The sequence below is a fragment of the Ursus americanus genome, chromosome 26, assembly GCF_024610735.1.
Source record: "Ursus americanus isolate L20-20 chromosome 26, mUrsAme1.1.p, whole genome shotgun sequence".
NCBI lineage: Eukaryota > Metazoa > Chordata > Mammalia > Carnivora > Ursidae > Ursus > Ursus americanus.
The window spans coordinates 44,703,685-44,718,932 of NC_142152.1; the positions used below are offsets into that span (position 1 = coordinate 44,703,685).

The 15,248-nt window shown below is 54.5% G+C and overlaps 1 long non-coding RNA gene across 2 annotated transcripts; it reads left to right on the plus strand.

The window, feature by feature from the left end:
• LOC123793476 (uncharacterized) lies at positions 1 to 15,041 on the plus strand. 2 transcript variants are annotated; one of them, XR_006780004.2, is made up of 6 exons: positions 1 to 192; positions 332 to 479; positions 1,000 to 1,254; positions 1,637 to 1,873; positions 2,301 to 2,362; positions 11,654 to 15,041. It is a non-coding gene; the product is annotated as an uncharacterized LOC123793476 (long non-coding RNA). The 2 variants fall into 2 exon arrangements; XR_015721934.1 differs by lacking the exons at positions 2,301 to 2,362; positions 11,654 to 15,041 and having other exon boundaries at positions 3 to 192; positions 1,637 to 2,268.
• Positions 15,042 to 15,248: the final 207 nt, after the last annotated feature.

The following is a 15,248-nucleotide window of genomic DNA, read 5'->3' on the forward strand; positions in this document are numbered from 1 at the left end:
CCCGGGAAACGCGAGCCCCGGGGCCGCGGGTTCCGCCCGGCAGCGCTCCGCCGTCTGGGCGCGCGTGGACTCGGGTGAAATCTGTCTGTCTGCCGTCGTGGGCGCTCGCGGAGGACGCACTGCGCGTGGCTCCTCGACTGCGTGGCGCGGGGCTCCCGGGCGGGCCGGCACGTCGGGCGCGCTGGGCGAGCGGTACGGGATGGTGACTCGGCGCCGAGTTACCTGCCGGGCTCACCTGGGCAGCGGGGCAGTGGGCGGCCCGCGGACCAGGCCCTGCCCTCGTGGGCCCGCCCGCCGCGCCCCGTCAGCTGGAGCACGGTTTTCCTTCCAGGGGCCGGAGGGGGATGGAGGAGAATTCCCACCCGCCTGCGAGGGCTGAGATCCACGCGCTCTGCCGCGCTCGCTGGAGGGCCGGCGTGCGGGTGGTGTCCTCGCCGGACAGCTCGTTTGCTGCAGAGCTCGGAGTCCTGCGTGCCACGGTGAACTGCGGGAGTAAACCGCACCCCACCCCGCCCCTGCCTGCAGGGGGCCCCATCCTCACCCCCACCCGCTTCTGCCTGCAGGGGGGCCCCATCCTCACCCCCACCCCGCCTCTGCCTGCAGGGGGGCCCCATCCTCACCCCCACCCCGCCTCTGCCTGCAGGGGGGCCCCATCCTCACCCCCACCCGCCTCTGCCTGCAGGGGGCCCCATCCTCACCCCCACCCGCCCCTGCCTGCAGGGGGCCCCATCCTCACCCCCACCCCGCCTCTGCCTGCAGGGGGGCCCCATCCTCACCCCCACCCCCACCCGCCTCTGCCTGCAGGGGGGGCCCATCCTCACCCCCACCCGCCTCTGCCTGCAGGGGGGCCCCATCCTCACCCCCACCCCCGCCTTGGATGGATGGTGGGGTGAATGGATCGGTGCTGTATCAGTTGACGCCCTTTTCGCTTCGAGTGGTAGAAATACTGACAAGTGTGGTCATATGACCTTACTGGGGCTTGTTTCTCTCCCGTGACAGGAAGCCGGGAAGCGGGAAGATTTCTGTTAGTTCAGCAGTCCAGGGGTGTCAGCCAGCATCTCTGTAACCAGAGGGGCCTTTCCCTCATGGCCACAGAGGGTTGCCATAGCCCCAGATGCCACATCCATGTTCCGGGCTGGACAAAGGTGGAAAAGGATAGTGACGGAAAGGTCTCTTTTATCATGGAAACAAAATGCCCAGATGCTCCCCAGTTGGTCTCCAGCTACACATCACTGGCCAGAACTCTGTCTCAAGGTCAGTAGTGCTGCAGCGCAGCTGGAGAGTGGGCACTGGGCTTTGCCGGTGTTTATGGTGAAAGAGAAGAGAGCCGGTTAACAGCTGGGGTGACCTCTGTCCCTGGGGCTGTCCAGTGTCTTTGATGGTTCCCATGTGGTGCATCCCACCTTCCCACTCAGAATTCAGGGGGACCACCCAGGCCTGCATCCCTTGCCACATTTGACGTGGCCTGTAAGGGGGCTGCCACACCAGTGGGCTGCTGGGACAGTGCTTGTTGAATCTGGTCCTGGCAAAGGCACTGCATTTCTGGGGCTGGAGGTGGTGGAGGCAGCAGACCCCTTACCCAGACCAGTTCTTCTTCTTTTTTTTTTATTTAAGATTTTATTTATTTGTTTGACAGAGACAGTGAGAGAGGGAACACAAGCAGGGGGAGTATGAGAAGGAGAAGCAGGCTACCAGCGGAGCAGGGAGCCCGATGCGGGGCTCAACCCCAGGACCCTGGGATCATGACCTGAGCGGGAGGCAGACGCTTCACGACTGAGCCACCCAGGCGCCCCAACCAGACCAGTTCTGGTAGGGGATCTGGGCACCGTTCCTGGAAGCTTAGCCCAGTCCTCAAGCCATCTTACAGGTCATTGTAAGTCCACATTTGCTCAAGTGGATTCTGTTGTCTGTAACCATATGGGTTGGATTGTGTCCCTTCAACCGTTATGTTGAAGTCCTAATCCCCAGGACCTGTGACTGACCTTTTTTGGAAATAGGGTCTTTACAGATGTAATCAAGAAGACGTTGTTAGGGTGGACCTTAATCCACCATGACTGGTGTCTTTATAAGAAGAGGAACATTTGGACTCAGACACACAAGGGGAGAGGCCATGTGACAGTGGGGCAGAGACCAAAGGGGTGCAGCTGTGAGCCCAGGAGGGCCCAGACTGAGCCACACCGGAAGCTAGGAGGGCAGCCCTGCCACACCTTGATTCTGGATCTGGCCTCCAGAATGTGAGAGAATAAACTTCCCGTGGTTTTAAGTCCCCCCCCCCCCCCGTGTGTGGTCTTTTGTTCCAGCATTCCAGGGAACTTGACAGCAGCCCGGAAACCCAGCCCAGTCCACAAACCACAGTGTCGGGGTGAGTGGAAAGGGCGGTGGGTGGACGTGTAACCAAATGTCAGGCGGTGGGGTTGGTGTAGTGAGGAGGCTCCCCACATCCTTAAGAGAGACAGACAGCTGGCCCAGACTCTCCCTGTGCTTTCCAAGAAGCAGCAGAGCTACCAACCGTGGCAGCCACCCTCACCCCGGGGGAGGAGAGGAGACCTTGGCCCCGGGAGGCACCGTGTTCACGGTGAGATGAGTGGTCTTCACCCCCCACGGCCCCTGAAGCTGAAGAGGACCTTTGCTCTTATGCTCAGTCTGGGGTGGGCACTATCCCTGGGAGGGTGGGCCACAGCTCGCTCAACCAGGTCCTGTGGGGTGAAATTGGGCACTTTCAAGTTCCCAAATGAGGGCTCCTGGGGGAAAGGTTTGGTCCATTTGGAAAGCTGTGCAGATGGGGACAGGAAGGGGTGGAGGGCTGGGTCCCAAGTCATCCTCAGGTCTCACAGTGGCGAGCGCTATGCTCTTGCTCTGTGGCAGCGTGGAACCAGATGTCTGCAAGGGGAGCTCCCCTTGCTCCTGGAGTTTGGGGGTGCTCGCCATCCCGGGATGGTCTCAGCATCCAGGGCTCTCTGCATGGGGGGGGGGGGTTCTCAGCATCCTCTCAGCCTGGAGGGGCTCTCAGCATCCGGGAAATCTACTCAGCATCCCGAGGTCCCTCAGCTTCAGGGCCTCTCCGCATCTGGGGTGGGGGTAGGGGTGGAGGGCGCTCAGCATCCCGGGGACCCTTTCAGGAGGCCTCCGGGCCTCGTCCCTGAGACCAGCGCGCCACCTGGCGGCGCTGAGCCGCAAAGCACTCTGCGCAGGACCCGCATCTCTCCGGGATGCGCGGGGGGCTTCTCCGCGCAAACCCCCTCCGCGTGGAGATCATGGAACTGAGGGAGAGCGCCGCCCTCTGCGGCTGGCGCAGGTGCAATCTGGGCTCCCGCCCTGTGGGCATTGGGGGTCTGGGGGGCCTCTCCCTGCGCGCGGACCAGGGGTGTGTGAGGCGGGGCTGGTCGCGGGGTTTCCCGGGAGAAAGGGGGAAGCGCGGGGGCTTTAGGCGGTGCTTAGGAAAGTGGTTTTGTGTGCAGAACGGAGAAGGGGGATGGCTCACCCGGTGCGGGGCGAGGACGAGGCCTGGACTCCCCCGTCCCCCCCGCAAGCGGTAAAGGCTTTGGTTGGGCGACCGGGTGTGGAGGGAGGGGCGGCGAGGCAGGTGGCCAGGTCCGGGATCTGAGGGACAGGGACGGTGGGGCGGGGGTACCAGGGCGGTGACCTCGGCTCTGGCCCCGGTGTTGGGGGAACAGAGAGGCCTGGGTGGGGCCGGGATTTGAGAGGGGCCAGCACATAGCCGTGTCGAGGCCGTGGGGGTGGCCACCCACCGGGGCCAGGAGTGTGGGTGGGACGGGGGTTCCAGTGGGAGCGCAGGGGGTGCCTGGAGAGGCAGCCTCGGTCTCTGCGGGGGCGGGGCGGTGGCAGGCCTGGTTTAGGTGGGGCCCCGCCAGGGCTCTGGGTAACTTGAAGGGGCAGCAGCCCCAGGAGAGCGAGCGGGAAGGGAGGGCAGGAGCTGGAGGGGCTCCAGTACCCCCAGGACTGCCGGGCGTCCTCAAGGAAGCCTCCAGGGCCCATACCCAACCTGCCCCCTGCCCCTCTCTCCTCTGCCTCCTGTCCACCTACTCCATTTTCCCCCAAACAGTCACTGCAGCCTCTCCCCCAAAAGCTGCTCCATCTAGGGTCTCTAAAGGGGGACTCTCCCCCGGAACCCAGCCTACACGTGCCCAAGACACTGTCTAGGGGTGCCCTCAGGGGCCATCAGAATCCCTCCTGGGGAAAACTGCCTGCGTCCTCCCTGGGGGACCCAGCGAGGTGCCTGGCTGCAGAGGGACAGGTCACAACAGGGCTTACTGGCCGCTCCCTGTGCCCTGGCAGAAGAGATCTGGGGACCTGGGTCCTCTGTGAGTTGGGGAGGTGGCTGGTTTGGGGAGGGAGGGCAGGCAAGGGGAGAGAGACCTGGTCACAAAAGTCTCAGGGGCCGCAGAGCAGGGGGCAGCACCCGGGAGCCAGATACACATCCTGATAGACTCCCCCTCGTGCTCTGTCCCTTCACCCTGACCTGCCCGGGGTCCCTCCTGGCCTTGGCTGCACCCAGGATAGAGTGTTTATATTTGTTTAAAAAATTATTTAAGCTTATTGTGTGTGTGTTTAAGATTTTATTTATCCGTTTGTCAAAGGGGGGGAGAGAGAGAGAGCGTGCAAGCAGGGGGAGTGGCAGAGGGAGAGGAAGAAGCAGACTTCCCACTGGGCGGAGACACCCCCCCCACGCCGCGGGACTCGATCCCAGGACCCTGGGATCATGACCTGAGCTGAAGGCAGATGCTTACCTGACTGAGCATGTTTTAAACTTGCATGGATGGCAACGTGTTAAAATCATGCTGATTCTTTATCCCCCGTGTTTGCCTTGAGGCGTGACTTACATGCAGTAGGGAGCCCATATCTGAGGTGGACAGCTAGATAACGTGGACATGTGTAGACCCCCAAACACCCGCGTTCTCCAGCCCCGGTGCACACCCTTGCGCCCATTCCCTCGGTACAGACCCCGGGCAGCTGCATCTCACCAGCTCTGCCCGGTTCTGAGCCTCCCGTGAAGGCACTCGGGCAACATGCCCTGTTCGGCATCCAGCTTTTTTCCAGTTGATAAGATACCCCTGAGATTCAGTACGTGTTGCACGGAGTCAGTTGTTCCGGACTGCTCAGCAGCCTTCCACGAGGGACGGCCTGCTCTCCTGTCCGTGGACCTGCGGCTTGTTTCCAGTTTGGGGGGAACGGCACTAAGACCACTCTGATGGTTTTGTCTGGGTTTTGGTGGATAGAAGCACGCTGAGTGTATCTTTCGTTTACTTTTTATCGTAGTGTAATTTATATCTAAGGAGGGCACAGGTCTTTACTGCCAGATATCTGTAAGATATTGGGTTTGTTACATTTATTTATTATTTTTTAAAAGATTTTATTTACTTATTTGACAGAGAGAGAGACCACACAAGCAGGGGGAGTGGCAGAGGGAGAGGGAGAAGCAGGCTTCCTGCTGAGCAGGGAGCCCGATGCGGGGCTCGATCCCAGGCCCTGGGATCATGACCTGAGCCAAAGGCAGACGCTTAAGGACTGAGTCACCCAGGCGCCCTGTTTGTTTGTTTGTCTTCCTTAAAGACTTATTTATTTATTGTGTGTGTGTGAGAGAGAGAGAGAGAGCAGTGGGAGGGGCAGAGGGAGAGGGAGAGAATCTCAAGCAGACTCCCTGCTGAGTGCAGAGCCTGACTCAGGGCTCGATCTCATGACCCTGAGATCTTGACCTGAACTGAAACCAAGAGTAGGTTGACTGAGCCACCCAGACGCCCCATGTAAGATATTGTTTATATGCAAAGCCTGTAATTCCACTTTTCATTCTTTTTAAAACTTTAAAAATTGAGATATAATTCACATATTGTAAAGTTCACCTCTTTAAAGGGTACAGTTCACTGGTTTTTAGTGTTCACAGAGTTGAGCCAACGTCATCCATCACCATGATCTAACTTCAGAACATTTCATCACCCCTGAAAGAAACCCGGTCCCCACGCGCTGGCCCTCCCCCTCCCCACTGGATAGACCGCTGTTGTTTATCCGTTCATCTGTCCGTGGGCGTTTGGGTTGTTTCTGTTTGGGGCTGTTGTGATGGCGCTGCTGTGAACACACACGCACAGGTTTTGTGTGGACATATGGTTTTCATTCTCGGTTGTATATCCGGAAGCTGGATTTCTGGATCATATGGTGGCTCTCTGGTTAAACTTTCCAGAATGCCTTCATTCCTCACGTGCGAGGGCTCCAGTGTGCCCACATCCTCGCCAGCACTTGTTACTGGGTGTCTTTGGACGAGAGCCATTCCCGTAGGACCGAAATGGTACCGCCTCGTGATTATAATTTGCATCTCCCTAGCGGCTACTTACATTGAGCGTCTTACCCTGTGCGTACTGGCCATTTGTGTATTTTGTTCACATCCTTTGCCTATGTTCTAATTAGGCTGTTTGTCTTTTGCCTATTACCCAGTCGTAAGAGTTCTTTATGTGTTCTGGCTGTCAGATGCTTATCAGATATGAGGGTTTGCAGATAACGTCTCCCATTTCCTGGGTTGTCTTTTCATTTTCTCAATAGTGTCCCTTGAAGCATAAATATTGCTAATTTTACGGAAGGCAAACTTACCTATTTCTGTTGTTGCTTATGCTCTCGGCATCATGTTGACGCTTGCGTCTGTGTTCTCTTCTTAGAGTTTTATGAATCGAGCCCTTACGTTTAGGTCTTTGATTTCTTTTTTTTTTTTTAAGAAAGAGAGTGGTGGGGGAGGGGCAGAGGGAGAGGGAGAGAGACAGTCCCAAGCAGGCTCCACGCCCAGCACAGAGCCCGACGTGGGGCTTGATCTCAGGACCCTGAGATCATGACTGGAACGCAAATCAAGAGTTGCATCCTCAACGGACGGCACCACCCAGTCACCCCTTAGATATATTTTGGGGTAATTTTGTACATGTTGTGAGGCAGTGATTCAACTTCATTCCTTTGGGTATAGAAATCCAGTTGCCCCAGGAGCACCCACTGAAGACTTCCTCCCCATGGCACTGGCTTGGCACTCTTGCTGGAAATCAGTTCAGCATCAATGCCCGGGTTTATTTCTGGACTTTCAGTTCTGCTCCGGCGATCCCATCTGTATCGTCCCGTCAGTGCCACACCATCTGAATTACTGTAGCTTTGTATACATTTTGAAATCTGGACGTGAGAGTTCCCTCACTTTGTTCTTTTTAGAGTTTGTTTTGGTTATTTGGGGTCCTTTGCGTTTCCATGAGAATTTCAGGATCAGCTTGACGGTTTCTCCCCGTCTTCACCAGCATTTGTGGTTTTCCATTTTTAAATCATGGCCGTCCTTGTGGGTGCACAGTGATGACTCGTTGTGGTTTGACTTGCATCTCCCTAGTGACTAATGATGGTAAGCATCTTTTCATGGGCTCATTGGCCATCTGATGTCTTCTTGGAGAAATGTTTATTCCAATCTCTCTCTTTTTGGGGGGGGGGTAGGCTCCATGCCCAGTGTGGAACCCAGCTTGGGGTTTGAACTCGTAACCCTGAGCTCAAGACCTGAGCTGCAATTGAAGTCAGGGGCTCCACCAGCTGAGCCGCCCAGGCGCTGCTTTATGAGTTGAGTTGTTTGTTTTGTTGCAGCTGTTGGGTTGTAGGAGTTCTTTGTGTACTCTGCGTATTAATCCCATGTTTGGGATCATCATAATTTGGAAATATTTTGTCCCGGTCTGTGGGTTGACTCGTCCTTTGATTCAGAAAGTTTTCTAATTTTGGTGAAGTCCAACTTGTGTTTTTTCTTTGGTTTCCTGTGCGTTTGGTATCATACTTAAGAAACCATTGCCAAATCCGAGGAGGCTTTACCCTATATTTTGTTCTGAATTTTACAGTTTTAGTTTTTCAATTTAGATCTTTGATTCATTTTGAGTTAATTAGTTACTTAATTAATTATTTTTAAAGTAAGCTCTGTGCCCAACAAGGGGCTTGGACTCATGACCCCACGATTCAGAGTCACGCTCTCAGCCCGCCAGGGCCCCACGAGTTGATTTTTGATTATGACACGAGGTAAGGGTCCAACTTCATTCTTTTGCTTGTCAGCATCCAGTTTTCCCAGCACCATTTGTTGAAAAGATTTTCCTTCCCCCATTGAGTGATCTCGGCACCTTTGTCAAAAACCGATTGACCATACGCGTAAAGGTTTACTTCTGGGCTGTCTGTGCTGTTCCACTGGTCCATGCGTCCTTCCTTACGCCAGTATGATACTGTTTTAATTACTGTAGCTTTGCAGTAAGTTTCAAAGTTGGGAAGCGTGAGTCCTCCAACTTTATTCTTTTTCAGGACTGTTTAGTCTACTTAGGGCCCCTTGCAATTACACGTGAATTTGAGGATTGGCCTATTTCTGTGGGAAAGGCTTTTAGAATTTTCATGGAGATCGTGTTCAATGTGTCGATTGCTTTGGGTAGTACTGACCCTTTACAGCGTTGAGTCTCCTGATCCGTGAGCACAGATGTCTTTCTGTTTATGTAGGTCCCCTGAAATTCCTTTCAGCCATTGTTTTGTAGTTTTCAGCATTCAAGGCTTTCACCAACTTGCGTAGATTTATTCCTAAATATTTAATTCTTTTTGTTTGTTTGTTTTAGAGAGAGAGTGTGTGCATGCCCATGTGGAGGGGGGAGGGGCAAAAGGAGAGGGAGAGAGAATCCTGAGCAGACTTCCCTCTGAGGGCAGAGCCTGAAGCAGGGGCTGGTCTCACGACCCTGAGGTCAAGACCTAAGCAGAAATGCCGAGTCGGACTGACTGACTGAGCCAGCCAGGTGCCCCATGAATATTTAATTCGTTGAGATGCTATTGAGGTTGGAATTGCTTTCTTAATTTCGTATTCTCTTCCGAATTATTTTTTTTATCTTAATACTTACTACTGCCTAACATTTAAATATATTTTTTGTTCATTTTTTGTCTTTTTCTACTGGAATAAAACTTTGGTAAGGGCTAGAGCTTTGATTTGTTTCCTGCCATAGTCTCGGATCTTCAAACAGTGTCACGCACATAGTGCAGCACGTAATTGTTGAGTGCGTTAATGAGCGAAAGGAAATGTTTGTCTATGTTGGCATTCAGTCTGTTGACCAGAGTTTTTCCCCTTGTGCCATGATGAAGGAGGCTACAGTAGGCATCTGTGAACATGTTTTCTGCACTGGAGGTTTTATTGTCATGGCAGGAATTCTCCATCAGGGCAGCGATAGCCATATATGACTTAAATAAAAAAAATATATTTGTTTCTTGTCACCAAAAGCCTTTTCTATATTATAGACATTCATCATTTGTCTGTTGTCTGCTTTATAAATATATATGTTTTTCCAAATTTACCATTTTTTTAATGCAATCTCTACCCCCAGGGTGGGGCTTGAACTCACAACCCCGAGAATGAGAGTCACACGCTCCACCTACTGAGCCGGCTGGGGCCCCCTCCCCCATTTACCGTGTTTGTATTGAGCTTGTTTGTGGTTTCCTTTTCCACACAAAATTTAATATTTCTTTTGTTTTTAAAGATTTTGTTTATTCATTTGAGAGAGAATGAGCACAAGCAGGGGGAGGGGCAAGCAGAGGGAGAAGCAGGCTCCCCGCTGAGCAGGGAGCCCTATGTGGGGCTCGATCCCAGGACCCTGGGATCATGGCCTGAGCTAAAGGCAGATGCTTAATGGACTGAGCCCCCCAGGCATCCCCAAATTCAATATTTCTATGGAGTGAACTGTATCTACCTTTCCTTTATAGTTTTAGGAGACCTGGCTTGGGTTAAGATGTTTTTGTCAACCCTGGATTATATATGTGATCTGTTTTCCCCCCAGTTCTTCCCATTTCTGCACTTTGTGATTGAGTCAGTCTGGTCTGGGCGCTGACATGCAGCGGGAAATCTTCCTACAGGCGGTCGTCTTGCTGCCTCAGCGCCGCTTACTAAACAGGATCTTCCCTCCTTTGCTGTCCTAGCCGGAATTCTCCTGTACGACAAGGACGATTTCTTGGACTTTCACTCCGGTCCAGGGGCTGGTTTGTCTCTTCCTAAATGAGTTCCACATTGACTGGATTACGGTAGCTTTAGAAGCTGACCTAATATCTGGGAGGGCAGACCCTCCCTTGCCCTTTTGCATCTTTCTGCTTTATGCCCTTTTGCTCTTTTCTCAGCTGTTCTGGGCATTTATTCTCCCGCACGCATCTTAAGGTCATTCCAGCCCCTGAAAAGACCTCTGTGTTGCTACCTGGCATTGCTTTCCTCTGCTCCGATCTCACTCTGCACTGTTCTGCGAGACCGTAGAACTTTCTCCGTTTCAGTCCGGGCCGTCCTTAGTCGTCTCCTTACGTATTTTGTATTTCTGTGTCACTGGAACAAATGGGACAGATTCTCTCATTATTGGAATAGAAGGTTGATCGTTCCATATGCTTCTTTTCTTGCCAAATTCACCAGATTATTCTATTAATTCTGGTAGTTTTTACTAGAGTGTCTCAGATCGTCCAGGTCAAGGATATCACCCTCAGAAAGAAGTGGCTTTGTAATTCTTCTTTTCCAATGTTGATGCTAATTACCCTACTTCCATCTATAGTCACAAGTGAGTGGATGCCAATCTTCTCATTTTATGTACCATCTGTTATCAGCTGTGCTGGGGGAGGGGGAAGTCCACCTTTCCCTGTGGGACAGAATAGGGTCAGTACTGCTCCTCCTGCATTGGCCAGCCTCCTTTGCTCACCACCTGGTCCGGTCCCTGCAGGACGAGCCGGCGGCTCCTGCCCACCCATCAGCAGAGGTCCTTGCTCACCTGGAGCCAGGGGTCCTGTGTGGGACAGCCCAGGCCCTTTAGCGCATGGCTCCCCCCAGCCCAGGGTGTGAGTGTGAGCCCCCTCCTTGTGGGCCTGGGGGCTGAGAAGGAGAAAACTAGAGCCTACTGTTCCAGGGCCACGAGGAGCCAGGCCGGCCCAGCTGTTGGGAGCCGGGTCCCCATCAGGGTCGTGGAAACTTCCCCAGCCCAGCTCACCTGTAAGTGCAGGTGTGGCATGCCACCCATGGGGATAAGGCAAGGCCGGGGCTTTGCAGGGGCATACAGTGGTGCTCAGTCTTAGACACATCCCTCCCTCCTGCCTGGGGCTCCTGAGCCCAGGCCCTGCCTCCCTGCACCCTCCCACTCTGCACCTCTCTACGGACTGACCCTGACTGCAGGCTCCCCCATCCTGAGAAACCAGTGAGGCCAATGAAATCCTGCCCTCCTACCGTCCTGGCCTTAGCCACCGCCGTCCCCCTCCTGTCCCCACACTTCCCCGACTTCCCCAGCCCCAGCGTCTGGAGCCTGCTTGCTGGCCTGACCCCCCGTCTTGCTTTCTGCAGTCTGTGCTCTTTGGCTCTTCCAAGTTGCCCAGGACTGGGGGAGAGGCACAGCATGCCAGCATGGCAGACACGTTCCAGGAACCCCATCCCTATTCTCTGCCCCGGTGCACCAGGCAGAACTGGGCATGGCCCCATGGTGGGAGAGTCAGGGGCTCACAGAAGGTAGGGCTGCAAGGAGTTCTGCAGGACCAGAAGGGCCCACAGGCTTAGGACAAAGGTTTCCAGGCAGGTTCCCGGACACCTCAACTCTCTAACACTGTGGGGTGCTGCAGTGCCTCCCCTTGGTGACCCCCCCGGGGGCCTTCATGCCTGTCTACACCCCAGGTCTCCCTCTCAACTCCAAGGAAGAGCTCTGAGCCAGTCCAGGGCTGAAAAGGACGAGCACGTTGGCTTTGGGACCAGGGTCTCTGCTGTGGCTTCAGGAACTCAGAAGACAAGGAGGTAAACTTGTCCCTCGGGGTCCCTCTGAGAAGGTGGGGGTGCATCTCAAAATAGGGCTTTGTGGCCCCTCTCTCATAGGCAAAGAAAGCACACATTTAAACATCTCGTCCAGGGGCACCTGGGGAGTTCAGTTGGTTGGGCGTCTGCCTTCGGCTAAGGTCGTGATCTCAGGGTCCTGGGGTCAAGTCCCGCATGGGGCTCCCTGCTCAGCGGGGGGGTCTGCTTCTCCCTCTGCCCCTCCCCCTGCTCATGCTCTCTCCCTCTCTGTCACTCATTCAAATAAATAATAAATAAAATCTTTTTAAAAAAACAAAAATCTCATCTGTCCCCACTTCCTGGGGCCAGTTGTTTGCACCTCGCCCCTCCCCCTGCCTCCAGATTGGGTCTCCCAGAGCTCCTCTTCGCCCCTGCTGCTCTTTGCCCCTACAGTTGCCAACTCCGCCAGGCAGGAGCTGTTTCTGCCACTCCCACCCCTGCCCTCCCTCTGTCTGGGCCGGTGCCTGGTACAGCGTCCCAAAGGCCCCACGCCACATCCAGTCTTTCTGATGGCAGGGTAAGGAAACTGAGTCACGGAGAAGCCACGTGACTTGCTTCAAATCCCAAGCTGCTGGGTGGATCAGGAGCGTCCACTGGCACCCTCCTCTGAGACAGCTGGGCCGCGCTGGACGTCCCGTGCCTCTTGCTCCGGTGGAGGGCTGTCCTCAAGGGATGCCTCTTTGTGCTCAGACTCCTTCCCCTGCAGGGATGGAGTTCTGGCAGTGGGTTTGTCCAGTGGAAAGGGCTCTGTTGCTCCAAGTTGGGAAAGTGCCTCAGGGTCCGCGGAGGACGGTGAAGGCAACAACCCAGCCGCCGTGCCCTCAATGCCCCTCTGCGGCCCACCAGCGTCAGCCCCTCCTCGCCAGCCGCGCCCTCGGTCTGGGTTTAACCAGCTGGTAGACAAAGTGTGACAGATGGTGACGGCAGGGCTCGTCCAGGGGCTACCGGGGCAAACAGCAGGGGCAGAGCGAGGGGGGTCGGCACGTGCTCCCGGGGGACGAGGCCTTCGAGCCGGGACAAGGGCAGGCTGGCCGCCAACAGTGTGCACAAAAGCCCGGAGTGCAGGGGTGCACTAGAGCTTGAAGAGCGTGGATGAGGCTGGACGGAGAGGCTGCCTTGGGGGGGGCTTCCTAGGCTCAGGTTTGCGCCATGGCCCCAAGGGCCACGGGGAGCTAGCGAGTCTGTGTTTTGGGGTGGCTGCGCTCTGCTGGGCGGGGACAGGAGCCAGAGCGCAGGTCGGGAAGAAGGGGGGCAGGAGGGAAAGCTCCCCGCCATCCGCCTGCCCTGGGTCCCAGGACCCGAGGGAACAGTCGCTGTCTTCTGGAATGGTTTCTGGGGAGGTGGGGGGCTCTGACCCCACATAAGGGGAGGCTGTGGGTCTTCTGGAGAAAGCAGGGCTTCTCCCTCCCCACCCCAGCTGCTCCCCCTCTTCCTGAAGCTGCCTTCCCTCCCACAGGCCAGGCCTGTCCAGACCCTGCTCTCCCCACCTTGCCTGCAACCTGGCAGTGGCCAGCACCCTCCCCCACCCAGAGTGAGGACTCCCTGTTGCGGGGACGGTCCTGGTCTGTAGGGTGTCCCAGCAGCAGACCCCGTGGTGAGGACCACAGTGTGTGGTGACGGGGCGGACGAGGGAGGTGGGGTGGGCAGGCAGCCCCAGCGGGCCCCGGGAACCTCTTTACCAGAGTAGCTGTGGGACCGAGCCGGGGGCTCGCCTCCCCGGAACCGGGGCTGTGGGTGCTGACTCCTTCAGCTTGGAGCTGAGAGCCTCCTCTCCATGTGTCATCTGGGGCTAACCAGCTCCTGCACATATCCATCAAGCTCTTAATTTCAGTTACTTTATTTTTAATTCTAGAATTTCCATCTCGCTATTGTTTTTCTAGCTTCCAGGCCTCCGGTTGAATTCTCCATCCTGTCATTTACTTGAACGTTTGAATTATAATTATTTAAAAATCCACGTCTGATAGCACCAATATCTGGACCACCTATGAATCTGTTTCTTTTATTTTTTTCTATTTTTAAGAAAGATTTTATTGGGGCGCCTGGGTGGCTCAGTGAAGCGTCTGCCTTCTGCTCAGGTCAGGATCCCGGGGTCCTGGGACCAAGCCCCACATTGGGCTCCCTGCTCAGCGGCAAGTCAGCTTCTGTTTCTCCCTCTGCCCATCTCCCTGCTCATGTGAGTGCACTCTCTCTCTCTCTCTCTCTCTTTCTCAAATAAATAAAAATCTTAAAAAAGGTAAAAACGATTTTATTTATTTGAGAGACAGAGAGTGAGGTGGGGTAGGGCAGAGGGAGTGGGAGAGGGAAACCCAAGCAGACTGTGCACTGAGCGTGGAGTCCAACTAAGGGTCGGACCCCATGACCCTGAGATCACGAGACAAGCAGTAGGAAGCCCGACCGACCGAGCCCCCCAGGCGCCCCTGCTTTGTGCTTTTAAATCAAGCTTTTGGAGTTGTTTTCGGTGCAGATATTTCATCAGAACGGGAAACTAGTTTTTGCTTTGTGCTGAAACTTTACTTCTGGGCGCATGGAGTTTCACGATTGTGATTAAAAATTAAATGGTCTAATAAACTATAGTGACTGCTATAGATTTGGTGGGTAGATGGTAACATTAATCTACCAGATGACTTGATGTAAGAAATTATTAAAATTACACACATATTGTGTGTTTTAATTTTATAACAGAATAATGAGAGAAATAAGGTTGCATTTATTTTGGTAAGAAACATATTAAGAAAGAAAACATGTCAAGATACAGTATTTTTCTTTTCTTTTCCTCCTTGTAAAATTTGACCTGAGAGCAAACACCTTAATCAAAACTGTCTGATTCCCCTGGCGTGCGGTTCTGGGTGGGAATGTCACACTCGGCTGAGCACTAGCCCAATTCCAGAAGTCTGAAAACTCCAGTTTATCTGCTGCAGAGGGGACCAGCAAGCCCACGTACATCTTGTTCTGATACTTGGGAGTGGGTCCTTTTGGTTCTGCCTGCCTCTGGGAGGCTGCAATCACTTATCTTTACTTGGAAGAACTTGGGTTTCTGCCTCATTTGATTTGGGTCCATCGTGAGGCCACCAAACCTTGCTACATTTTATTCAAATGCTCCCGTTTGAGCCATGGAGCCAGGAGGACGGTCAGCGTGGCCAGTGCGCTCGGTATGCAACAAACACTGAATGAGGGCGCTGTGATACGTGCGGAAATTGTAAAGCAGGGTGCCTGGCTAGGGGCAGGGAGCAGGCGCGGCGGGGACAGGGTCGGGGAGGTGCGGGGCTCCAGGACCTGGTGCGGGGCGGCTCACAGGTGCTTATGCACAGCGGTCTCTACAAATGCTGTTGTAACACATTTTAAAAATAGGCCGGCTTTCCTTAAAATTGTTAAAACTGTACGAACAGCCCGTGTTCATGAGTCAAAATACAGAAAAGAAATAAATGTAGAGTGTGAAATAAGT